Source organism: Argiope bruennichi, chromosome 7 (genome assembly GCF_947563725.1).
Source record: "Argiope bruennichi chromosome 7, qqArgBrue1.1, whole genome shotgun sequence".
NCBI classification, from domain to species: Eukaryota; Metazoa; Arthropoda; class Arachnida; order Araneae; family Araneidae; genus Argiope; species Argiope bruennichi.
The window spans coordinates 78,402,666-78,429,957 of NC_079157.1; the positions used below are offsets into that span (position 1 = coordinate 78,402,666).

The window sequence follows — 27,292 nt, forward strand, 5'->3', positions numbered from 1 at the left end:
CATTGCGCTACTTCTTTACCGGCCATAACCAGAATGAAGAAGTTCAAATGCAGCAGTCGACGAATTTGGAAATATGCGAAGTTTACAGTATATATTATAGTCTAGTGGTAGTGTACAAATATTATTAATAATAATAATATTAATAAATACTATTAATAAGGTACTATTTTAATGAAAATGATAAATGATGAAACCTAACTTCGCAGCTGGTTAATTTATTCAAAAATGGAAGACTCCGTATTTTGTTTTTGTTGTATACTGTTTTCCAAAAGAAGAAGAAATGACCAAACTACACTATTTATAGATGGCTGTAATAAATGGAGAATGCTGTCAACTATAATCCAAGACCATGAGCGTTCTAGTTGTCATTTTAATTCGTTTATCGCTCGGAAAAAATTTCTAAAACGACTAAATTAAAGTTCGACTATTGATAAAACGAATCAAATTAATATAAATAAGGAAATGGAATGACTTAAATTGCTATTTCAAAGAATTGTAGATGTGTTTCTATTTTTAGAGTGTAATAATCTTTCACTTCGAGGAACCCACGAAATAACAGAAACTCCTAATAATGGAAATTTTTTAAGATTAATCCAATTATTAAGCAAGTATGACCAAATGCTAATGGATCATATAAACAAAATAATAAATTCGGAAAATAGAATTGTGCATCATTTAGTACATAGGTCATAAGAACAAATTCCTTTTGCGTTAGGAAAATGAAGTCCTTAACAAAATTAAACATGGTATAAAATCATCTATGTACTATAGTATCCAAATGGATTGTATTCCTGATATTTTCTATAAGGAACAAACTTCAATTTTTATTATGTATGTAAATTTTGAGAAGAGAAGATTGACACTAAATTTGTCATTTATAGGGTTTATTGAAGTAACTGATGCGACTGGAGAAGGACTAGCAAATAGTCTAGTGGAAATATTAAGAGTTTGATTTAGGTATTATGAATAGTAAAGAGCAAATATCAACAACAGTGGCAATATGAAAGGGAAATATAAAGCCTTACAATCTAGAATACTCTCTCTAAATCGCAATTTATGTGCCTTCCCTATCACACTCCTTTAATTTATTAATTTGTGATACTGCTTTTAGCAGTATGTATTGTAAACATGTTTTGAGGATATTACAACGCTTATATTATTTATTTTCTGCATCTACAAAAAGATGGGAAATTCTACAAAAGCATTTAAATATTACTCTTAAACCATTCTGCGACACTCATTGGAAAGCCAAAATAGGTACGATTAAAACAGTGTATATACAGTTCGAACAAACTTGTAATGGTCTAGGAGAATTTATTGATGAAAGTAAGGATAATTCACCGGTATCCGAAGTTAAAAGTTTATTGGATGCAATACAATAAATACCATTTATTTTATGTTTAATAGTATGGTTTGTAAAATTTTCCAAAATTAACACTATGAATAAGCTATTTCAAGTAAGTGTTATAGGATTTGATTTTGAATAAAAGGTATGTAAATAGCGCATAAGACATATTGCAATACACACTAAATAATAATGAGTTATTTCTAAATGGATTAACTGTGTTAAAACTTTTCTTTACATTGCCAGTTACTATAGCAAGTACTGAGTGCTGTTTCAGCAAATAAAAGTAATAATTATCTTCGGTCAGGCATGTGTTCAGAAAGCTTATATTACGCATCGAAAAAAATTGTAATTTTTTGAAATAATTAATGCATTAGAAAGAAAACAAATTCATACCTTAAATAAATATGAATTAATAATATATGTTCGGGTTTCTATTTTTTTTTTTTTTTTCTTTCTTCGCAAAACAAATTAGGGTTCCAAATGGTTTCTTGCAACCAAGCCCCTTTAAAGAGAAGGCAAACTCTGCGCGTATGTAATACATAATTTGTAATCATTAAGTGCTAATCTTGCTCACGCTTGAATAAATTTTCTGCCGTACCTTTAATAAATTTAATGTTCTTTCGGAAAGAAAATATTATCAGAAAATTAACCCATTTAAACAGAAAAATAATCTATTCAAAAAATAATGTTAAAATAATAAATACAGCTTGGAAAGGAAAAATGCGAATCATATCGAATAAGTTTAATCTATTTTCTCTGGAATCCAAAATATTATTTTATTATTTCAATCCATTTTTTTTCTGTTTTATAAAACTTACAATATATTTTAAAATACATATAATTATAAACTCGCAGAATGTTTTAACATACTTGAACCAAGCATTTTCCATTGACTTAGTTTTATCGCAGCTATAGAAACAAAACAGCAATATCGTCTTTTCAAATATCAATAAATCTTTTTTCATAAGATGAAGAAAACAACAAACGCTTCACTCTATTACCGTAATATAATAAATACAATTTCGTTGTGAAGTCATTATAATAGAAGGCATACTGTCATGTTAAAATTGCGAAATATTGAAAAGATCGAAAAATGACTGATGTTGGACAATCTTGTGAATCCCTTAGAAATTACCCCACATTCCAAATCAATAAAAATATAATAGAGAAAATAGTTTCATTTGCACAATAAAATTCCTTCTATTAGTCTTTCTAATAAAGTTACTTTACCATGTAAAATGTTTTCATCCCCAAAGCAAGACATATGACAAAATTAGGCATTAAAAATTTTTCATTTCTAAATTCATTTTAAACAATATCGAACTTCAAGGTGTGAAATACGAGGATAAGAGATGGGTAATTCAGTGCATGTAGATCCCGGATTCGCAGTCTTTATTCAATAGAGCAAAAACATTATGGTTAACTTATATCCCTGGTAGTAAGCCAAAATGCAAAGATAAACTAAAGAAACTCATTTTGCAAGAGATACGATCTTATATGTTCCATAGTCATTCATCTTAGCCTATTTGTCAACTGCTTGATTCAAGATTTATATTATATCCAATTTATTTGTATTCCCTAGATTAATATGAATTAAATCGAAATAAATGAAAAGCAGCTCTATTTATTCCTCCAATTATAAATGTTTTTAACCTTTTTAAGTGTGTTACTGTTAATTGTTTTCTTTTCAGAATCATGGATTTTATATGAATTAATAACGACATTTGTTAAAGCACAATTTTATGAACATCTTAAATAAAAAATAAAAATTTGACCATAGTGAAATTGCCACTCTTAACATTTAATAAAGTTTTTAATTTGTTTCTATTGAACTGATTCTACTATATTGCTGAATTTAGCTATTGTATCTTAGCTAAGAATTGTAGTTTTCATGCATTTATCATTAAAGGCATATTGCCTATTTATCGCTTACATCTAATTATTGAAACGCTAAGAATATTTCTTTCTTACGTGTGATTATTTTTTTAAAATACTTAAATTATTCTTCATAAAATATATGTATATAATTTTTTGAATTTCGTATAATAATTATTACATAACTAACAAAAAAATGTATCATTAGAGCAAGGGATGCTGCTAGAGCAAAGAATAAGATTCTTCTTTTTCTCTTAATTTCAAAATTTTTTCCACCAAAATCCTGTTCCACTACTTTTAAATTAGAGGAAAATGTTTCATCTATATTCCAACTACAAACCTTTTTAAATACTGTAATTACTCTTTACAATATTTAAAACAGCATTCTCATCAGCATTTCTCGTAATGCATTTTTTGCAACCAAAATGGCGTATTTCAATCTAAAATATTATTAATTTAGATATAATGAATAAAAGTCTTAAAATCAGGCCTAAATGGAGGCAAAATTTGCCTTCTCTTTTAAGATTCTCTGAACCAGATGATGTAAGCAAACTTTTGCGAAATGAAGATGATTATTGATGACATTCACTACAACTGAACATTATAGAAACCATACAATATGGTTCTAATTGAACTGGAATTCAGCCAAAGTTTTTCCAAAGTTTCTGCCAAAGGAATGTAAAGTGAAAATGTGTATTTTGTTGTCACTTTCATTAAAAAAAATGGAGAATTATGGGAAACTAGCGATTATATATGATAGTGATGTATTTTAGGATCATAAGTTTTCATATGAAAATGAAACTTTCCAAAATAGCTACTATGGCGGGGTTACGATTGGTAGATTTGCCGCCAACTTTTTTAATAATCTGCATAGGAACAAAAAATATAGACAATATCAAAGTATTTAACTCATTGGATTTTTTAAAGTTTTCTTAATACTCTACAAGAACCAAATCTGGGAAATACTTAATTATTTAATTTATATATTAAATTAGGGTAATTTTATCTGCTATGCGAAGCATAGAAGAGTATCTTATAGGCTCATCTAGATTTTTATAATCTTAATGAAAAAGATAAGTCATATATCGTATCATTTTTACGAATACCGCTTTCCCGTTTGAATCGGGGGAAAAAATCTCGCAAAGAAATTTTTTTTTTTAATTATCTAGATGCATTGAAATTCATGGGGATCTCAGTTGGATTACCCTGTTAAAGGTTAAAATACATAAAAATAGGAGGATACTTTTATAAATCACAATCTTTAAAAGCTTTATAATTGTAATATTTATATTAACGAAATAATGTATTAATTTTACTGTTATTTTTTTTAATTCCTAAAAGTGTATAGCATTGCGTGACATAAACACCGCATTTAGCTATATCTTTTACGATACCTATTTTTTAAACGTTGTCTATGAAACATGGTTAAAAATTTGACTGTAGACATTTTAAAAAATGCAGAATTTATTTTAAAATAAAAGAATGTTAATTTGAAGGTATTTTAATTTTGATAGTAAATATTTTATAATTAATGGAGTTTTATGATTTTTTAATATAGTTTACATGCGTTTCTTTTACTAAAATTTTCTCTGAAAAATAAAATACAATTTCAATAAAAATAATGCGTAGACAATACAATCTAGAATATACATGACTGACAATAAAACGGCTGATTGCAATTCCTTTTCAGCAATTTTTTTCTTACTTTCAGAAATTTCGATTCGATTTTTTAAAAAAAATCTTTAGTTTAAATTGATTGAGACACAGAAAAATTACTAGTATTTTCTTGAAATGACTTTTTTGCAAATTTATGTGATTATATTTTCGAGTCTAATGATTTCAGTTCTCTTTTATATACCTCTAGAATATTTTTATATACTTGCAAAAGTTTTTTTATATACTTGTAAAAAGGGAGGAGAAAGTAGAAATTTTATATTAAATTGGTAATTTATTTAACTTCTTTTAAATTAAAAATCTTTTAAAGAAAATTAGTTTATTGCAAAAAGAATAAATAAATATTTTGAATGCGAATATTATAATTTTTTCCCGTTAAATTCCGAAATCCACGAAATTTTATTAAACGAAGTATTTTTTCTTTGCCAATCATAATATTGATGATAGGTAAACAAAAGTATTGATATATACGTGATGCATTTAGATTTTCTGTTGTACATTAAAAAAAATTACATTTGTATGAATTTCTGTGCATTACCCAAGATGTTTTTAAAATTCCATAAAGAGAAATTTATCATTAGCAATTTATATAAAATATTCCTTTCATTTTTAAAAGAGCTTAAAAATAAGCCATAAATCTGTTTTTTAAAAATTGGGAAATCATTCAGAGCAGCGGAATTCTCATGCTAACGAGGCACAGAAAATTTAATTATGCGAATATCAAATCGTTTCAATCATAGAAAAATAATAATTATGATGTTTATATTTATTTAAGGAATCGCATATGAAAATTGTTTAGAACATTGAATATCTGCAGAAACTTGTTTTAAAAGAAACAAATAAATAATAATTTTTCTGTGGAGACTTGAGTACGAAAGAAATCATGTTTTCGTACAATGAGACATGTCGTGCATTGCTTCCAGCAATAGTCATTATCTTGCGATAGGATCGGAAGAACTTGGACTATGGGCTCTTCCGTGACTCTTTGTGAAATGGGAAACTCTCTGCATGTGATCAATAGGTTCCGCCGCCAACCACAACTATTTATGAAAGGTCTGTTGCAGGAATGTGCATCAATGTGTAAAAATCTTTCCCTATGCATGATTGAATTCTTGTTTGAGAGCTTCCATTGGACAAATCGTATAGATTTTACTTTCTATTGTGATCCAAGACCTGTAATCGAAATATCATCAGTAAGATCATGTCAAGGATTTGAATCACACCCCTCTTTGAAAAGTATTGATCACTGGTATTTGTGACTTTTTGATATTGGTTACGTAATAACCGCTCTTAAAATAGTCGTCATCCTTAGCCAGCTTTCTCCGTGGAGAATGTGCGGTAAAATTTTATTTTTTCGAATTCTCTCAGAAAATGGAGATTGGAAAAAGGCGACTGATCATTGATGATATATCTAGGGTTCATGAGTTTTCATATGAAATAAAAATGATTTGATAATTTGATTGGTGAATTACGCTTCTCCGGCTTTCCCCATAAAGCATAGAGAGTGGAATAGGGGAGACGACAATTGATAATATATTCAGAGGTCATAAGTTTTTATTTCAAACAAAACGTAGAAGAATAGTTGGGATTAAGAGGCTGTTTCTCAAATTTTCCTTATTATTTTAAATATGTAATATATTTAAAATATATAGATATATAAAAGGTTTTACAATATTTTTAGTATAAATATATAGAAAGTGGTATGTGAATGCAATTCATGTAAGAAAATACTTTGACTGTAAGGGTTTAGGATCTTTACTTTGGTATTAACCCATTAAAAATGTAGCTGTTATAAAATTTAATTTTAAATATATGAAAAAAACACAAGTTGTATAAACATAATGACTCTTAAATAATAATATAAATAATTTTTATTTCATTTTGAAACAGCACCGAGCGAGATCCAAAGAGAAAGTTTTTAAATCTGAAGAACCAGAACAGCATAGTGATGATTATCATCTTGCGCCAGTAGAATCCTAAGACAACTGAAACGTTTATGTGTTAAAGCAACTGTAATCCTTATTATTTCCTTAACTATTCCTGACTTATTTGCTACCTAGGCGGTTGGGAATTTTTATACCATCTTCAGAAATGTTTTAAAATTTCTTTCTTTATATCCGTTTTGGTTTGGCAACAAGTGGAATTCATTGGACTGAAGTAGAGAGAAAACTGGGTCAGTGGTTCTCGTGTGTAGAGTGTGTTTGATGTAAATATTATAGATTTCTTCACCTTAAGTTTTTGTTTTGGTATATAAATTATGAGTGTCGAACTTTAGTTGTAAATGAGGATCATAGCTAATTCGGTGAGTCTCGTTTGCATTCTTCATTTGCGATCGTGATTACAGTGTTTGTTACCTTGAAACATCAAATTATTGATGTACCGGAGAATTGCCGATTTTTGATTTTTTTTACTAATATAATATTTTATTTAATTTCAGAATATGCAAGTCTGAAGAAAAGCAAGTGAGTTTTTTTAATATTTTTTCTATACTTTGTAGGAGTTTTCTTTTTAATAAGGCCCTTTTATAATATTGGCGGAGATTCCGTTGTAATGATAGAAGTGGGATATAATGCCTATAATTTATTATGTACTCTTCGATGCTTTTGAGTGGTTACATTTATATTATAAATGGAATAATGTTTCATTTTCGTGTAATATTTTTTCAGTAGTACTGTGTGCTTAAAACGGGTGAGTAAAAAGTTGATAGCACGGCAAGGTTTACGAAGTATGCACAAATCTTGTGCTTCACAGTTTTTATCAAAATACATTATTTATTTGAAGCAGTGTGTAGGTTTACAGATTATGGGGATATTGCTTGCTATGTAGCTCATTTTTTATATCTGTTTTCGTAATTCGTATTGTATATTTAATCTTTTACAATTCCTTATTTACAAATGTAGAATGAGTAAACTTCTACTGTATCAGAAGAGTGGACCATTATAGATCTGTTGAATCCAAACTGTAAATACATGTACTAATCACCTAGCAAGAAATTATTGAATGCTTGCTAAGTTGTATTGCTGTTTATTTTTTCAATGTATCAGTGTTAATTTTTTCTTTTTATATATTCTTATTTTACAGTTCTTATTTTAAATAAGGAATGAATAAGTTTCTGCAGTAACAGTAGAAAGATTTGTTGTTAAAAAGATCTGTTGTTAAGCTATTAAATTCATGTGTTTATTTTGTACCAAGGAATTATTTAATGTTTTTTCTTCATATATATAATATACAGTTATATATGAGCAGCTATGCTCATTACTGCATGTTTTAAAACAAGATAGGAAATCTGTTTTATTTCACAAATAATTATGGGCACTACTTCAAATATCAATGTTAAATGTTTTTTCTTGCAGTAATGATAGAGAGAATATAGAGAAATGATAATGACAACAAACTAAAGGAAATGATTATTTTTTCTTTCATCTTCTATGAAATGCTTTCGAATAAGGTATATAACTAACAATTTAAATGTTGGTAGATTCACGATAAAAGAATGTCCAAAATATTAAAAAAAAATACCATAGCAAAAATATGTTCTTACTGGAAGTAACTGTTTTTGAATCGTGATTTTTAATGAATGAAAGCTGTAAAACCTGAAATGGGGAATGTTGATTTGATAATGTGAATTCCAAAAATTGTAGGGAAACTTTATTGGAACTTTGTGTATACTAAAAGTATCAAAAGGATTATTATTAATTTTATTATTTTTGATTGATTTATAAACCTATATACATAATATTGATAACGATTTGTTTTATGTTTCGAATGTGATTGTTGAAATTGTAATTTTGTTAATACCATAGTTTAAGGTCCCAAACATTATATAAAAGTGTATAAAAAATGATAAATATGTTATCCATTTTTATTTATAATTAGTAAAAGAAGAATAACTGTTACTTTATATATTTTATATGTTAAATAATTTTGGAAAAAAAGATGTATAGAAAGTGTTGTATTAAAAAAAATATAGAAGTGATACTATTCTGAGCAAGAATTGGAGCTAATTTGGATTTCAATGTACAGTCATGTTAAGACCAAGCCAGTTTAGAAGCCTTGAATATGTTTATAAGAAATTTTATATTCTTACAAAATAATTTATAGAGTTCTACTTCATCCAAAGACAATTACCTTTCTCACTGCTTATTTCAGAATTTTTTTATATAGTTAAAATATAATAACTTAATATTTTTAAAAGTTTAAAATTATGATTTTTTGTTTACAAAATTTATTTTTAAGTTTACCAAAAGAATTATTGTAAACAATAATATATTTAGGTTGATGAATTTCACTATAAATTTTTATATAAATAACATTCTGATTTGTTTCTGATTACTTAATTAGAAAAATCATCAATAAAAATAGCATCAGAAATGATTACTGGCAACAGTGACAACGCTGAAGAGAACAGTATTCTTTACAAAATGAGGCAAACCAACCAGATCCATCAAATAGACAAAAAACGATAAAACTACTAAGTGCCTGTACGGTTTAATAATAAGTTAAAACTTAATACAGAAGGCATCTGAAGCTGAACCAAATAGTACGGGGGACTCGGTTATCGACTTTCCCCGGCTTCTTTATCATATGCCAGCAGTGGAAAGAGCTGTGAGACTGGTGGCCGAATCGGCTCGAAATGTCTGTGATTCAATTGCAAGAGAAGGACACATAAGAGCAAAAATTGACTCACTTGTGAATATGTCAAAATTTAATTTAAAAAAAGCAGTTCAATGTTGCAACGAAGTAGAAACAAGCATTTTGTAGCTTTAAAATTTATAATCATTAAGGATACGGAAGTAAGAAATGCAAAATTTGACATAAAATATTTTTTTATTATACTTTGTAATTAATAATTTTTTCCAATTGTAATATATTTAAAATCATCTTTTGTAACATTATATGAACAAAAAACTCATAAAAAATATTTTATCAAAGTTTATAATTTTTCAATTTTTTTTTATAAACTTTAAGCTATTTGCGGCACCTGAAAATATTGTTGTATTGCAATCAAAATTTTTTTTAATTCTTTTTGAACCTAAAACTAACTTTTCACCACTATTGCCAAAATAAAATCTAAGAGATTTTTAAGGCCCTTTTTTAAAATTTTCATTTTTTTACAAATTTCAAATTCTTTGCAGCACTTCAAGATAATGTAATATTGCAACCAAATTCTTAAATATTGTTTTTGAACCTAAAAGGCAATGTAGATTTCCAAAAACATTTTGTTAATATATATATATATATATATATATATATATATATATATATATATATATATATATAACATAAATAAGCATTGAATACTAAAATTATTTCAAAATAGCATTAATTTGTAATTGTATGTGTATAAGACTAAGAATGTAAAAACATACTGAGAAATATATTTCTGTTGTGATATTAAATTATGCATGTTAAATTATGCCATATATAAATATATTTTTAATGTATAATTATGTTAAAATGATATTCTAATAGATTTTTTCCCTACTGTTATTATTAGATAATTCCCTTCTATTAATTATTAGATACTTTTATTGTGATAAGAGTATAATAATTAAAAAACTTTTAAGGGAAAATGTAAAAAAGTGAATAGTTTAGATTACAATTGCATTTGAACCAATTTGGTTAGTTGATTAATTAAAATTCTCTATTGTTTCTATTCTTTCACATTTCTAATTCTTTCTAATCTTTTCATATTGTTCTTTTCACAGCATCTCTCTCTGATCTAATTTTTCCCTCTTCTGAAATCTTTTCTCTTTTTTTTTTTGAGATATTTTCAATTTTCATCAATGATTCATAAGATTTTAGACCTCGTGTTACTCTTTAAAAATAATAAAAAATGGAAGTGAAAAAAAGTTTTGTTGAAGTTTTAAATTACAAGTCTACAGTTATATTATTGTCATAACTTTCAGAGTTGATTATTGTCTAATATTGATGGCATTAAAAAGCTCAGTCTATTTTAAATTAACCTATTTATTACTATCCTAGTGATTGTCATGTAATAACCTTGATTTACATATTTAGCCTATTATCATTATAAATAGCATAAAAAAATATAAATTCTAATTTTCTGTTGTTTTTCTTGAAAGATGTTGCTTTAGTTAAAATGAATTATTTATATTCCTCTCTCTGTATTTTTCCGTGACTCTCTTTTAAACTGTGTAAATTGTTGATATTAATTCTGCAGTCTTTTAAGAAAATTGATACGCACAATATTCTTCTTTTTTCAAGAGACAGAATTGCTGAATAACATATGAAACTTTAGAAATCAACTGTATGTTTCGCATTTTATCTAGTGCTGTATCTCCAATCAAAATATCTTTGTTCAAATGTAGTTTGAAGTTTATTTATTCTAATGTTTTCTGTTATACTTGTCATTTCATTCGAGACTGCAAAGGCTTGGTAGTTAACTTCCTCCAGTTGGTGTGGGAGGAAATTTGGAGAAGAGGTGCTAACTCAAGTGTTGTCCTCATTATCTGATCATGATTCAAAATTACAAGTTCCATCCTAAAATAGCTCTTATGCTGTTATAAAATGAGATCTAAATTTCAATTCATTTTATTCCAATTTTTTTTCAATATTATTCTTTTTTGGATTATAAATTTGTTACATTTATAGATGTTTCATAGATAATCTATGCATTTGTTACGGAAAAAAAAAAAAAAAAAAAGTGCAGCATGCTATTAAACAGCATTTTGCAGACTTGCAAAGAAAATGCGAAAAAGCATTTCATTTGACAACTGCTAAGTAAAGATAAATGATTTCATTCTCTATAAGAAGAGTCCGAGTAGATTTTTTATCTGTATTTAGTAAATACAGACTCTGTAAAACTCTTCTTTCCAATGCTGATTTCTTGTTGAAACATTCTATATTTTTGTATAGAATACTTTCACTTTTTTATGGACAATGCATTGATAACCCAAGTACTTTTTTTATGCCTGTGGTCTTAAAAAAATGCTTTATGCTTTCAAACAGCATTTTTTTTTTTTGGAAAAAAAAAGTTATATATTTTTGAAAGCTCTTGGGTTCAAATAAAAATCAATTTCTGGTGGACTTTCATTTGAACCTAAAGACATTTTATGTATTTATATTTAAAATTAATATTGATTACTTTAATTTCCAGGAAAAAAGAAAAAAAATGTAAGAAAGAAAAAAATATATATAAGAAAAGAAATAAAATTTATAAGAAAAGAATAAAAATAACAATAAAAAAAACCCCTATGATGTCTGGTAATGCAGGTACAGCACTACAGGTAAAAAATGATTGAATGTTATTTATTAAAACTAACCCTTTCTATCTTTTCTGTTAGAAATCTATGGATCACATCATCCTTTGATTTCAAATATCTAGGAGCATGACAGTTAACCCTTTAAAGGGCCATTTTTTTCTAGTCATATTATGTTAAAATATTTTTAGGCTTGAAATTAGAATAAGAAAAGGGCTTATTTTAGCTTATTAGATAAATTTAATTTGATTAATTAATTAATTTGGTTCATTAATAATTAAGTAACAAATAAAGACGCATCATTTTGTCTGAGATAAAGAACTGAAGCATCTAAGTTTCTGACTTACTAAAAAAGTTTGTCAGAACTTATGCCAACCTATATAATTTCATACAAAGATTGATAAATTTGGTGGGAAGCATACTTCCCACGGTCCTAGAAAGGGTTAAGAACAGAGTAAAATGTATCTTTTTACTAACCAAAATATTTATGAAAATTCTGATTTCTTTTATGAATCATTCAATATTATTCTAAAGCTTTTAAAAACTTTCTTATTTATTATCTTAGAAATCAAACTTTCTTTGACTTAAAGCTTCTTAAACAGTTTATCTATTTTTGTTTTGTGTTTGAGAGGAAAATTTTTTTATTGTCTCATTTCTGTCCAAAAAATTTGCGGCAACCTGAGAAATAAAATAATAGCATTATTAATGAATGATAAAATAAATTCATTTTAATCATTCATTTTAAATGGTTGTACAATAAAAAAAATCAAAATGTTTTCAATAAGAATGTATTTATTTGCAGGTATTTTTGGTTACAACTAGCAAATAATCTCAAAAAGAAAAAAAAATATTTTATAAGAAATTTCTGAATAGTTTTATGGATCCAAAATTCTTCCACATAAGACCTTATTTAGGTAATGTAAATAACAGTTTCAATGTCCCTATTATAGTTTTCATTTTTTTCTAATATTTGAATTCACAAATTTTATTATAACTTAAAACATTCATTAGTAAGGAAAATGAAATTTTTGGAATTAAAACCGTTAAAACAAAAAGTTATTTTGGCAAGATAAAAAAAAAAAAAAAAAAAATTTCGTCATTTCCAGAATTTTTTTAGCAGCATTTAATTATTTTCATCTTTGGCATACTTATTTGAAAGAAACAATTTTAATTGAGATTAGAATTTTAATAGGACACTAATTAACATATCCGTTAAATTGTAAGAATATAATAATTAAATTTTTCTCTCATCTTGACTATGATATTATTAATTATTAAAACTTTTTGAAATTGAATACTTCAGTGGCACAAAAACAAAGATAATGTTGAGTACTTTAATAATGTGTACTTGGTATATTATAACTGTTATATTAAAGTTTTATATATAGTTAGTTAATTATAACACTAACTTATGGCCCTTAAAGGTATGTAAATTTATGGAGATAAAAATAATTTATTTGCGACTGGCATCAGATTCTTATTTTTTTGCAACACAGTTTTTGAAGAAAATACCGTTTTTTAAACCATAAGTGAGTCATATTATTTTCGTTTTTCATTGTGCTCAGTCAAACAATAGTGCTTTTTATAAATTAAATTGCATTAAATAGCAGACAATTATTTAAAAAAAATATTTAATTTTGTGCAAATGTAATAGCATATCACCTTGCATGTATTAAGCACTTGATTTAATTCTATTTTATGCAACGTATATTATATTCAAAATTAATTTCTAAAAATATTCAAGCCTTTATCTTGTAAGTTGGGCTTTTTAATAAATTTTATACTTTGTTTATTTTTTGAATATATTCTTAGGAATTAATCTCATAATAAGCAACTTAAAATGCTTATAAGTACTGGATTTTTTCCCCTTTTCCCTTTAATAAATTTGTGTGACACATTGAATTCAGTGTGAAATCATTTCAAATATACCAAGATTAATATGTGAAAAAAAAATTTTATTGTAAAAATTCCCTATTACTTTTGATAATTTCTTTTTATTGCTAATTTTATTTTATTTGGTTATTTTATCATTATTTATTATTTTTGATAATTTCTTTTTATTTCCTTCTGAGCAGAAAGACAAAATTAAAAAAGAAAAAAGGTTTGCATTAAATACTTTATGTAATAAATTTCTAAACACTCGAAGTTTTGAACACAAAAGATTACTTAATATTATATCCTGCTGTTCTGATCCATCACCTTATTAAATATTTCGCGATTTTAAAACTCCTTTTTTAAACTGTCTCAGAAAATTTGCCCTTTGAGTGATGACGGTAGAGTGGAAAAAATCCCATCTTGACAGAATCTGCACAAAACGTGTTTGGTAGATATAATTTTCTTGATTTAACTTAGCATTTTTTTTTGTTTTACTTTTTATATTAGAATGTAGATTATACGGAATCATTGCCTGCGTATGAATATGAACCGGTATATGCGACTTTGCATCCGTCTAAAGTAAGTATCAAGATATTTCATTATTTCATATCAGACTGTTGATTAGTAATTGAATGTTTAGTTATAATTTATGTTCTTCATTAAATAATTCAATTAGCGAGTACCAACAGTACTTGTTGAGAAGAAACAATTTTTCTTCTCCAGATAATGAGTTCTTTCAATTCTGTTGATTTTACCGAAAAGATTCCTCTCCAAATAATGCAATTTTTTTGTAGTTAATTAGTCATTTAATGTTAAGATATAATATCAGAAAAGATTTTAAAAACATAAAAATACGTCTACTGATAGATCGTTTATCTATTAAATTTTTTTTTTTTTTAAAAAAAAAGGTAAATTATTTGGTTAAAAAACAAACTTTTTCCAAATTTTTATGAAATTTTTTCACGACATATCTAAACAACTGGCAATACTCAATATTTTATTTCACATTATCGTCTGAAAATAAATTTGTTTTTAATAAAATAAGAATTTTTTTTTTTTTTTACTCGTTTTTCTAAAATGGCGAATATGATTCATTAAGATGAGAATATGCATTAAAATTTGTTTTCGCAATGCAATTTCTGCTATAAAAATATTTGAAATTTTCAAAAAACATTAAAGACGTGTGTGCCAAATATGAAAGTATTTGAATGTATAAAATGTTTGAAGAATGCAGAGAATTCGCGATAGACAAATCACTCTCTGGTAGACCATTCACTTCAACAAACGATCAGCATTCCGGTCAGATCAGAGTGATTACCATTTAACAATTAAAGACATTGTTAAATTGATTTAATACCGGCAATTATCTAATTTATGGCGAGATAATTCATGATTTCTGGACCACAAAAGTTACAATGCGTCTTATCATAGATAGTGCCATTATTGTCGTGAATTTTTGACATAGATACAACAAATATGGCACCATGTGACTTTTTCTTATTTTCAAGATTGAAATTATCCCTTTTTGGCACTGTTTTGAATCTTGATTCAGTAGAAAAAAGTTAGTTCAGTAGAAAAAAGTTGTCTTCTAGGGATTTCATAAAAATGATTTAAGCATATTTTGAAGATCGGAAAAATATTGACAGAAGTGCATTAGAGTCATGGGAGGTTTCTTTATAAGAGATATAATAAATAAATATTGGACCAATGAATTGATATCTTTAGTTTTATGACATTATTCCCGGTACTTTTTATTGTAGTAAAGATCCAAACCTTCTCTTGAGACTTGTTCTAATTTATAAAATCTGGTTGCTAGTGCGATTAAAATTTATTTCCCTTGTTTGAGCCTCGGCTGTGTTCTCATATTTATTGAATGCCATTTTCTTTTACTAATGTGAAATTAGGTTCGGATTGTTGATAAATCAATGTTCCGTTTTCAGCTCTATAAATGCAGGAAGAAACTTGAAAGTGAACCATAAAGTGTTCTATATTATATATTTTTTCTGCGAGAAAAGACCGGTCTGAAATCGATTTATATATTTTGTTTCGAAATTTTGGTTCATAATTATAAAAAAATTTAGATGCGAAACCAATTCATTCCATTGTCTATTTTCTCTGGAATGAAAAATATTCCATTATATATTCGTATTTTGAGGTAAATCTTATGAAATTTTAGAGAACGTTTGAAAGCGCTTTTAAAATGGCATTGTGTTGTCTTGAATTTTTCCAATTTTATTTTGCACTTTGACGCTTTCACTTGTTAAAACTAGCTCAAAATGGTGTCACTTAACGTCAAAATTGGGTCATCTCATGCTCCTCGGGAATCCAGTTCTGGAAACTTAAAATCGTAACTATTCATCATAGTTTAATTCTCTCTACTCTTAATTTATAATTTATTCTTTCACCATTTGATTATTCGCTGTATCCACGAAAGAATGAAGCATAAATAAGCGGGGATTGCTTCGCATAAAACATACTTTTAATTAACCATCTATTTATGTAACTGTGAAGTTTCAACCCGCGTTGGCATATTTTTGCAGCAGATTTGGTTTAAATTTAAGTTTAAATGAATTATATTACGTAAAATTTGCTCTATAATGTGTACATGAAATGAGTTTTTTTTTTTTTTCTGTAAATGAATTTTTAAAATTAAGTACTGAATTTAAAAGTAGTATTTTAAAATTAATTACTAAAAATATCTCAACAATATCTGTATTCTCTTAGCCATTTGAATTTTAAAATGGTTTGATTTTTCGAATTCTATCTCGGAATTGTTTATTTTTAATTTTTTAATTTCATCGAATTGAAGACATATATAATTAGGACTTGGTCATTTGCCTTACATTCCCCCCCCCTGTTTCATTAAAGTAGTACAGTTTGGCTTTGATGAGTTAGCGGATGTGACGTAAGAATTACGTGATCTCAGGCGAGTTCATTCGATAGGAGACAAACGTGCATTAAAATTTGCCGAATCGGGCTTCATAACATGCTATTGTAATTATAAAAGAATATTAAAATGATATTTAAACGTATATAAATCAGGTTCGTATCTGCTTAAACCTTTAAAAGACCATTTTTTTTTCTAGTCATATGTATATTCAAATATTTTTATGATTGATACTAACTTAAGAAAATTTTATTGGATCAGTTTAATTTGATTTATTAAGTAATTTGATTAATTAGTATTTTAGTAACAAATCAAGACACATCATTTTATGTGAGATAAGAAATTGAAAGATATAACTTCAGGACTGACTGCCTTTGCTAATGAAAACCCTAAATTATCCGTTTCATTAATAATAATAACGAATGTTCGAAATTCTTCATTCAATGTTTTTACAGATGCAATTACAATGTTTTTCTTAACTAATTAATTGAATTGCAAAATATTATAAGAAATGATCGGGGAAAAAATGGCAAAAATTTCCATTCAGTCAGAGGAAAGAAGAAATTATGGAAATAGGCGTCAAACAAAGTTTAATAAAGCGCGAAAATAAGTTTAACTGTCGTCAGATGAAAATCGTTTGGTTTGCCTATGGAAATTGATATTCACATCTTTCAAAAATAGAATTTCACAAAAATGTTTTTTGCATTATCTTAAAATAGAAAAACTATTTTTTTAATGATATCAATTTTCTTTCCGTACAGTTTTTTTCTTCCTTTTTAATAAATTTTTAAAATACAATTTGGTGTGCAGTCCGTTATCAGTGCTATGATGGAATTTCAACACATTCATGAAAACACTCAATCACATGCTTTTGTCGATGTTAAAATTGATATATGTATTTAAAAAAATGCTTTCTTTAAACATTAATTCTGAAGAAAATTTTTCACTTTCACCATGCTACGAAATAAAACACACTTTTGAATTTGAACCCTCATTAATTTATTGTAGACTGATTCAATAAAAGTCACGCCTTTCTACCGTATCAAAAAACAAAGAGAAATTATAACAAATTCATTTCATATTCATTGTTTAACAGCCTAAAAAGTCAATAATCTGAGTGGACAAAGTTGTTTGTCAAAAGTGGCTAGTTTTCATAAAATCACTAAAAGTAGAAAGTTAAAATCGTTAGAAAATAGCTTAACTTAAAAATGCACTGAAATATGAAACTTAAATTCACCAATTTATTAAACCAGGCGATTCATAATATGCAGTGCTTGGAACTGAAAATGTCTGGATCTGCTTATGTCTATAAAGAGATATAGGTGGTTAAAAAAGAAAACCTTGAGTTCCATCAGATTTGTAGTTATTAAATCTTATTTCTCTGCAACCGCTCTCAGAAAACTATCTTGTCTGTCAGATGGAATGTCTTCTCTCAGATGGTCATGGAAAATCAGCCCTCAGAGCCATCTATAAAATATTAAGATAAAAAAATTAATATAAGAATTGTTATTTTCAATTTAATTGAGAAAATAATATTTCAATTAAAATTAGTTTAATATCCTATGAACCAATATACCCACGGCTGTTTTTAGAGGCTACCATTGACTGGTGTAAATAATTTTCCAGTTGAAAATGCACGCGAATGTTAAACGGAATAGAAATTAGTTATTAAGCTACAATTAGAGTGGATATCTACGTGTACATACTTCTTCTACCTTGCATTTTTCAGAGAACAAATAACAATGACGTATAATTAATTCTCATTATTAATTTCGATTTTTACATTCGTTTGTTTCACTAGATGAGAAGAGTAAAATTTTCTATTTGAATATTCTGAATTAAAATTTTTTGTTGATAATATAATTTTGATTGCTTGTTATCCCAATTGCATTGCTGTTAAGTAAATTTTTAATAATTAAATTGCGAAAAGGGAAGACTGTTGTGTTGGAAGAAAGTACTATTTTATATAAGGTGTCCAGAAAAGAATATCCCAGTTTTTGATATATTATAATAATTTAATTTAAACTATTTACAACAAATTATACATCATATTGAAGGGTAAAACTGACTTAATTTTTCTTACAAATGTTCATCATGTGATCTCTTAGTTACACGGGACACATCCAACCGAAAGTTCAATTCTTCCCACAGTTTGATTAAAAGTCCGGAATAATGGAAGCAGTAGCCTCTTTAATGCTGTCTCAACTCTGGTAAATCATTAAGGGGGGGAGGAATGTGGGTACGATATTTTATAAAACTCCAAAGAAAAATTCGTATAGCTTTAAGTCAGGTGAATATGGAAGTCAGTGAAAAAGCATATGTCGTTTCGACCATTGTGACGGATCCAGTGGCCTGGGATCTTGATGTTCAACCACTCTCGTACAAAGAGATTCGAATGATGAGGGCTTCATTCTATTTCCAAATAAAGTTTACAGGTTCGCTCTCTACTAAATAAGTACAGAGCTCTCCTTTCAACATATCTAAATAAGCCATCACTGTTACAATAATTTCAGTTACTCAAAATGGCCCGTGTACTTGACGTCGATACACAGCGCAGAGAACTTTTAATTTTGGGTAATCTCTTTCATATTGTACAACTTTATGAGTTTTTGAGAACTCCAGATAGAAACATTATGGGTATTTATCTTCCCACTTAGATGGAAAGTTGACTCCTCGCTGAACATCACATGATCAAGAAAGTCATCTTTTCACTCAAATACTTCACTTGCAAAGTTAAAACGTACATCATAGTCATCTGACATTAAAGCATATACCAATTGTAACCGGTATGGACGCATATATAAATGTGTCTTAAAACTTCCACGTCTTCGGCAAGTGAAATCGAAGACGTGTGTTCCGAAAAGATTTCTTTGGACTACCCTTGTAAAATGTTCCGATGCTTTCAACATAAAACAGGCACTTTAGCTCGTCCGTGTTTATTACATTTACCATTTACAAACGCTTCCGATCATTTTAAATTGCCTATATCATCGGCGGATGTTTCTGTCCCCCTAGGGATCATAATTAAACTTTAAACGAAATATTGAATTGAAATTACAAATTCCTTCTTAGCATATTGCAGAACATAAATGCTTTGCGCTCAGGAGGTGTGTATATGGTGCTGCAAGTAAGAAAACTACAAAGCAGTGCCGCTTAGTGGCACATGCGCAATAAAGTAGTAGTAGTAGTATTCGCGCATATACTTATCTAAAACCTTGAGTTACTTAGTTGTGATTTCGATAGTGCTTACAATTGATTCTATTAAAATTTATTTTGGGACAATTTTTTTATGACGTGTAAAGTTTTATTTTTCTGTACATGTTGAAAGGAATGAGAACAAATCAGGACAAAGTCAAAACGATATTACATAGTTACAATGTAATTTCAAGAGACGCTTCCCCACCGGCTTAAAATCGTTGTCTTCGTAACAGCGGACTTGTCCATGGCAAGTGCCATAAGAAACAACAACACAATGGAATTTATTTTGGTATATCAGGCTTCAGCTTTGTTCTATGATCTGGATTCTGAACAAGAATAAAAAAACCAAGTAATAATAAAAACTGCAACTTTCTTTTAAGCCTTTCTAGGGCCATGGGAAGTATGTTTCCCAGCAAATTCATCAATCTTTGTGTGAAGTTATCTAGGTTGAAATAAATTTTGATAAATTTTTCAATAAGGCAGAAACTTAGATGCTTTGGTTTCTTATCTTACTCAAAAATTATGCGTCTTGATTTATTTCTTAATTATTAATTAAACAAATTAATTAATCAAAACAAATTGACCTAATAAGTTAAATGAGTCACTGTACTTAAGTCAATCTCAACCCTAAAAGTATTTTAATATAACATGACTAGAAAAAAATGGCCTTTTAAAGAGTTAACCTGTTCCAGGACGATTTATGCAATTTGTATAACAGCGAGTTTATATGATGTTTCCTCTTACAATTTTTCTGAATTGTAAATGCATTTTATCATTTTGATCTTTATGCATCTTATGTTGATTTTCCCGCACACTTGTTGCCATTCAGATATTATTTATTTATTTAGACATTTTTTTTTAATGAAAAGCCCTTTCATCAAAATACTATCTTCAAGGATCGCCCAAACATAATTTTTGCTGTAAAATTTTTTAATACCTAAATGTCCGTTCAAAGTACTTCCTAACAACACTCTCTTCTCTGCCAGCATTAATAAAAATTAAAAGCTTGATAATTGGAATTTAAGTGCGAAAGGGTTAAAATTTGAAATGCAATACAATTTCATAATTTGGAATTCAAGAACTGAAAATGAAATCGGCTAACACATCGGTTTATTTTATTGAAATTAGTATTTCAGCTTTCAGTCCACGTCTATTTTTAAATTATTTTCTTGTAAATCTAAATAAGTCTTAGTTATCAATTTTTTTTCTAGCTTTATTATTTTTAATTAAAAACCCCAACCAGTTAAGATTACTGTGTGGTGATATAATTTTGTCACTCATTTCGATTTCCCACTATTCCTTTCTGTGGACGTCTGTGATACACTGGATTGCTGCTCTTGGTTTATGTGATTTACAAAAAATCTAAAAGAATGCGTCGAATGCAGTATTATATTCATTGTACTTCTTTTTATGGTTGCTACAGCTTTATTTACCTAAGGAGTCTGTTGGTTATATTTGCATTTCTAGAACGTGCATGAAATGTAAAAGGTAATGAGACAGTCCTATGCACCAGAATAATTCAGGATACCACATCGCCTTTTTATCAGCTTCGAAGATAATAAAGATTCAAATGATTGCCACATAAAGCTTTTTTCCCCCCTTTCCTTTCCTCAAATGCTTCGGAAGTTCTACGTTAAGGGAGGGGCGTTCCATCTTTTATGAAAACAAATCCCGATTTGCGGATTAGCCAAACTAAATTGGTTCCAAGGTTTGGCTTTATGCAGTTTCTATTCGGATGTGGCAGCTATGAATACGGAAGGTGTACTCGTCTGAAAATAGATTTTCCAATTCCCTGCCCTTAGAGCAGAAGACCCGACGTGGAAGTTATTTTGGCGAGTGTCTCTATCTCTTGGCACGGAGCTTATTAACTTATGTATTTGTTGGCGGAATACAAATGCCATGTGGAGGAGTCAGCGATAGCCTGTTGAATTGCTCCATTTGTTCTGATGCCCAATGTTTTAAATGCCACCTCAAAGCATTTTTCCTGCTTTCACTCAGGCAGACACTCTGTCTCGTTTTTAGGGGCATTTCGCAATTAAAATGCGTCATCCTATTTTTGTGTTTATTCGTAATTGCAAAAAAATCATTTAAGGGCATTTTCTTTTCAGTACTTTCACCTGATGCCTTTTCTCGAGATGACACCATGTAAGATTGCGATTTCTTGCTGCATATCTTGTTTTATATTTTACTGTATCTCAACATAAATTTGAGGCAATGTGCAGTGAATGTTTTTCCTCCTCCTGGCTTTTATGATTAAAAAATTGAAATTAAGAATCTTGTTGTTGCCACTTTTAACATTTTCTTGACAAAATGCGTTTCAGTCTACGTTAAAAATTTTAATTTGTTTTTAATATTTTGATAATTTAATTTGATAATTACTTTATTCCCCCCCCCCCTCCTCCCATCATATTTCATTCTGAAATAGATATTTTGGGTGTTTGTAGGCACAGCACGCTAAACTAAGCTAAGTTTTAACTTCAGTTTTATCGATTTTGAATTTTCAATAAGTTTTTGGAAATTTAGGATGCATTAATACAGGGGTGGGCAGATTTTTCCAGGGTACGGCTACTTCTAATTTTTTCAAGGTGTTGCTGTCCACTTAGTGGCGCAGGTGTGGTGAGCTATAAAAATGATCTATAATATTTATTACAACTTTATAATAAATACGGAATATAGCCACAAATATAATAATATCAAATGATTGATTTAATATCTAATTCAAAATACATTAAAAAATAAATAATCTCCATCTGAAATTATTTCTCGTAGTTATTTATAGTTAATGGAAGACTTAATTTGCATACTGTCTGCCAATTTTGAATATATCGATATATGATCATTAACTGTAAGACTAGCATGGATTCTGCGTGGTAGTCTTGTAAGACGGGAACAATATGTTGTCTTAATTATATTCATCGTTTAAAATGCAGATTCACATAGATAGGTAGAGCCAAAGAACGATGTTAAATGATATGCAACTTTTTTTTTTTTTAAATTAGGTTATTTTATTTCGCCCATTAGATTCTAAAAGTTATTCTTAGGTTCTGAACTACGTGCTTTTAAAATTTTCATTTTGAAGGAGGAAACTTCGTTTTTTTTTTAAAGAGATATATAATTTATATTTTTAATTATTTATTCCACATCAACATTACCAAATGGGTAATACATGAATGTAACAATTAATTTCTTTTAGTATGGGCGTCTTCAGTCGTAGTAAAGGTGGTCACCTCAAAATGTCTTGGTGGTCCACCGGTCGATTCGCAATCGACTTAATGCCCAGCCGTGCATTAATATGTAGGAATAAATTTCAAACCTGTTGAACTGTTTTTCAGTTGAATTCGCTTAAATTAATTTTATTTGTTAGTTTAATTTCTGTTTTATTGTACCTTTTGTATTTGAAAAATACTTTGCCCTCTGGACTCGGCAGCCATTGTTTTAAAATCAACTATGGAATTTAAATTTTAATCACGTTCGTAATACATTATCTCTGTATTTTATACTTTTGTCGTATAAATAATTTTGTTTGGTGTAATAATTGTGTTTCCTAAAATTCTGACCTGGTGGCATAATTAACATAAATTAGATCGCACTTTGTTGATATTTAGATTTCGAATATTTTTATATTTAATGTGCTGTTCCTATCAAAAAGCAATTTTCCACGTTGCTTTTCCTCGAATTTTAGTTTATGGATTTTATGTTTTTGTTCAATAACTAATTTGAACGTTTAACGCATAGCAGGTAGATTTAATAGAAAATGGTAAATTATCTTTTATTTCTTCTCTAATTTGTAATTTTTCTCCAATGATGAATCAAAAATCCGCTTTCCGCTGAATATTTTCATCTTTTTTTCTGTTAATATTTGTTTTAATTTGTTTAGAAATTTTTATTGTAATTGAAAAGCGTTGTTAAATTTTCAGTCTTGGATATTGGTCCTTACTTTGCATTGCATAAATTTGGAAAATGTCTTCATACTTAAGAAGGAAGCTGATCTTACGGCTGATATGATATATCTTAAGAATTTTGCAATCATAAAGTATTGCGAAATATATTAAAATATTTTTGTAATATACTGTCTGCAGTCAAGTATGGAAATTCTCTACGCTTTTGCGCTTGTAGCTTCGATTTCATTACAGTAGAGGCGAAATGAAAAATATTTGAGATGTTTGTTTATTTTTGCTAATTAATCTATTGAAGCATTGTATAGGTTCCCTACTACCAAAAAACATAATATTTGTAAAGATATAAATAATAATATATAATATAAAAATAAGTAATATAAAATATAATAAAACATAATTCCATGATTAAAAAAATAATATTAAAAAAAATATTTGAAAAGAATTGAAAAAAAAAAAAAAAACTACTAAATACAGAATTCCAGGGAAGAAAAAAAGAAAAAAAACCCTTTTTGTATTTACCGCAGTTGTTCAGGTGAATTAGCTATAGGTTTTTGAAGCAAACATATATATGTTTTTCTTTTTAATAAAATATACATGTCTACGACTAACTTTTATAAAATGCTTTACTTCTCAGATACTTGTGAAGTCATATTTAATTGAAAATACGGCCGAATGTTGTTCAAAACGTATTATTATTAAATTTCCGAAAAGCAGACATCAAAGAAATACAGGATAACTTTTTAAGTATGTCGCTTGTTAGCGTATCATTTTTGCTATCTTAGAGCGCCATTTATTCTACAGTGCAAAAAAAAAAAAAAAAGCTATACAGCTACTAGTATTCGGTAATGAAAGTAAACATTTTAGAGACATAAATCCAATTCACTATCATTTTATTGGAATTCCAATTCGAATATTATTACAGTCAGAACTAACTGTAACAAAATATTTTTCGATTCTTCGTTACAAACATTCATAAAAAAATGAAAAACTAATAAGATTATTATCTTAATCTTTTTTATTGTAATAGATCTAAAATGTTACAGTATATCTTAATAATGAGTATTACATTTTTGTTTTATAAAAAAATATTAATAAAAATTCAAGGAAGAAGAAATATCTATATATGGTTGCTGCAGAAGAGCCGCGGCAGTGAAGATATTGTAATTATCACTAATGTTATTTGGTTACGAAAAAGTTGGAAATTTAATTTTTTTTTGAATATTGTCGATATTTAATGTAATGTGTTAAAAATTAATTTTGAAATAAAATAGACTATAACATTATATTTTGCTAAAATAGGCAATTCATTGCTATTTGAATCTAATTTGGATCGTGCATCATTCAACGACATATTAAAGAAGTTTACCGTAACTTGTTACAAATACTTGAAAAATATTTCATCATAAACTAATCCATGACTAATTTTTTTTATGATCCAGTGTCGCCAGTACCCTTTTTCAAACGAAAAAGAAGGAAATAAACTGTTCTTTTTCTCAAATTGGTTGTCTAAAGCAGTTAATCCAATGAAAAACAGCAGGTTGTAAAATATGCATGAAGTCTCCATAGAACGTCATGTTTCCGGTCATAAACAGTTCAGACAAAAACAGGCAACATATAGATGTAGGTCACTCAAGCGAAACTACTTTTAATTGTGTCCCCCACTTTCACTCGGCATCTTTGTTAGATATGGTTGCCGGCGTTAAAGTGGCTTGAAAACTATTATCCCTTTCGTTATAATCTGAAATAGAGTAGTATCCAGTCTTCCGTGCATTTCACGAGGTGGCCTCTATCGTATGCGTTGTATTTTCTTTTATTAATTTGTTTATTGACTTCGTTTAAGGCAGGGGTAACAAGCAAATCATTCAGAGTGGGTTAGTTACGCCGAATTTTTTTCCTTCATTAAAACGAAGCAGGAGATACGCTGCAAAAAGTTCTGTAAATTAGAGAACAATCGTAATTTATTTGCAAGGGAAATTTTATGTTTTAAATGTTTTTTACTTTTTCGTATATAAAGAATAGAGTTTATATCATTGAAAAATTCGACCTCCAAGTTTTAATTTTTTTAATTACATTTTGGGAATCTGTGGACAAGATGAATTTAAGAGCTAAACGGCAAAATATGATGCTTTTTTTCCCCTTTTCCAAAATTGGTACGAACTTTAAATCTGTGTTTGTACGCAAATGAGCGCAATAACTTAAAAGTACAGCAAGCTATACGCTACAAGTTTTTATTTTCTCGTACACAAAAAAGAATTAAGTGAGAAAAAGCGTGAAAGTTTTGTATTCTATACTTATATAAAGCTCAATGTGTGTGTGTGTTGGCGCTCTACAGACTAGAGCGTTCAACCTACAGTTACCAAATTTGGTACATGTATACCTTGGAGGTCCGGAATGTGAACTTGGGGTCCCTTTTTTGAATTTTTAATTAGAATTTTAATTATTAATTAAAAGCCAACTTCCCCGCCAAAAAAATCTTCATTTTCCCCACCGCCAAATCAGTAAGGCTTCAGTTTTTTTTCCCCACGCCAATGAGGCTAGGCTTAAGATTTTTCGGCCGATTATTTTAAACGATTCTGTTTATTTTCTTAATGTTTGATGCATTTAAAATTAAACATTGTTAATTAATCAATCTTTCAGATTCATTCTGAAGTACTTTTGAATTAAAATAAAACCAAATAAAGGAAATTAAAAATTTGTAATCAGTATAGCGTTACCTCAACTGGAGTAGAAAAATTCACGCATTTTCGTTACCGTAACTGGTCATCAATAAATAAATAAGTAACGATTTTACATATTTCAGACCTTTTTAAGGCCGAAAAACACATTTCTGGAGTTACGCCTTGAACGCGAGAATTTAAAACATTTTGAGCTAGACGAATGTAATTGGTATGCAGTCTCTATTCTAAATTTGCTCATTTCTAGATGTGTAGATTTCCAAATTTTGAACGAAATCCATTCAGAAGAAATCTGCCCGTCCAAATATAAGTTAACACGATAATTATAAAACAAAGGAATGTTCTATATAAACTAAATGGATAAAAATTTAATACACAGATTTAACATTTTAAGCGCAATTGTGTAGTAAATTTGGAACCAAATCCATCAAAGAACAGACTGTATATCAGTCTGTTCTGATCAGTGAGTATACAGACTGTACTCTCACAAACATGTAAACGCGATAGTTAAGATATATATATATATATATATATTAAATTTTGGTGAGCATGTTTGTTTCAGTTAGTCGTTTAACTGTTGTGCTTGTATACCTTAATCGCTGGACTGCTGTGCTTGTATACCTTAATCGCTGGACTGC

The 27,292-nt window shown here is 28.1% G+C and overlaps 1 protein-coding gene across 2 annotated transcripts in view; it reads left to right on the forward strand.

Moving 5' to 3' along the window:
• The first annotated feature begins 7,055 nt into the window (after positions 1 to 7,055).
• Positions 7,056 to 27,292, forward strand: part of LOC129976352 (steroid hormone receptor ERR2-like) — an 84,573-nt gene continuing 64,336 nt past the window's right edge. The window contains exons 1-2 of one of the 2 annotated variants that reach the window (XM_056089879.1): positions 7,056 to 7,199; positions 7,335 to 7,359. The gene's annotated coding sequence lies outside the window, so the exon portion shown is untranslated. Of the gene's footprint in view, positions 7,200 to 7,334; positions 7,360 to 14,555; positions 14,575 to 27,292 lie in introns of those variants that run through there. The other variant, XM_056089880.1, reaches the window with a different exon arrangement.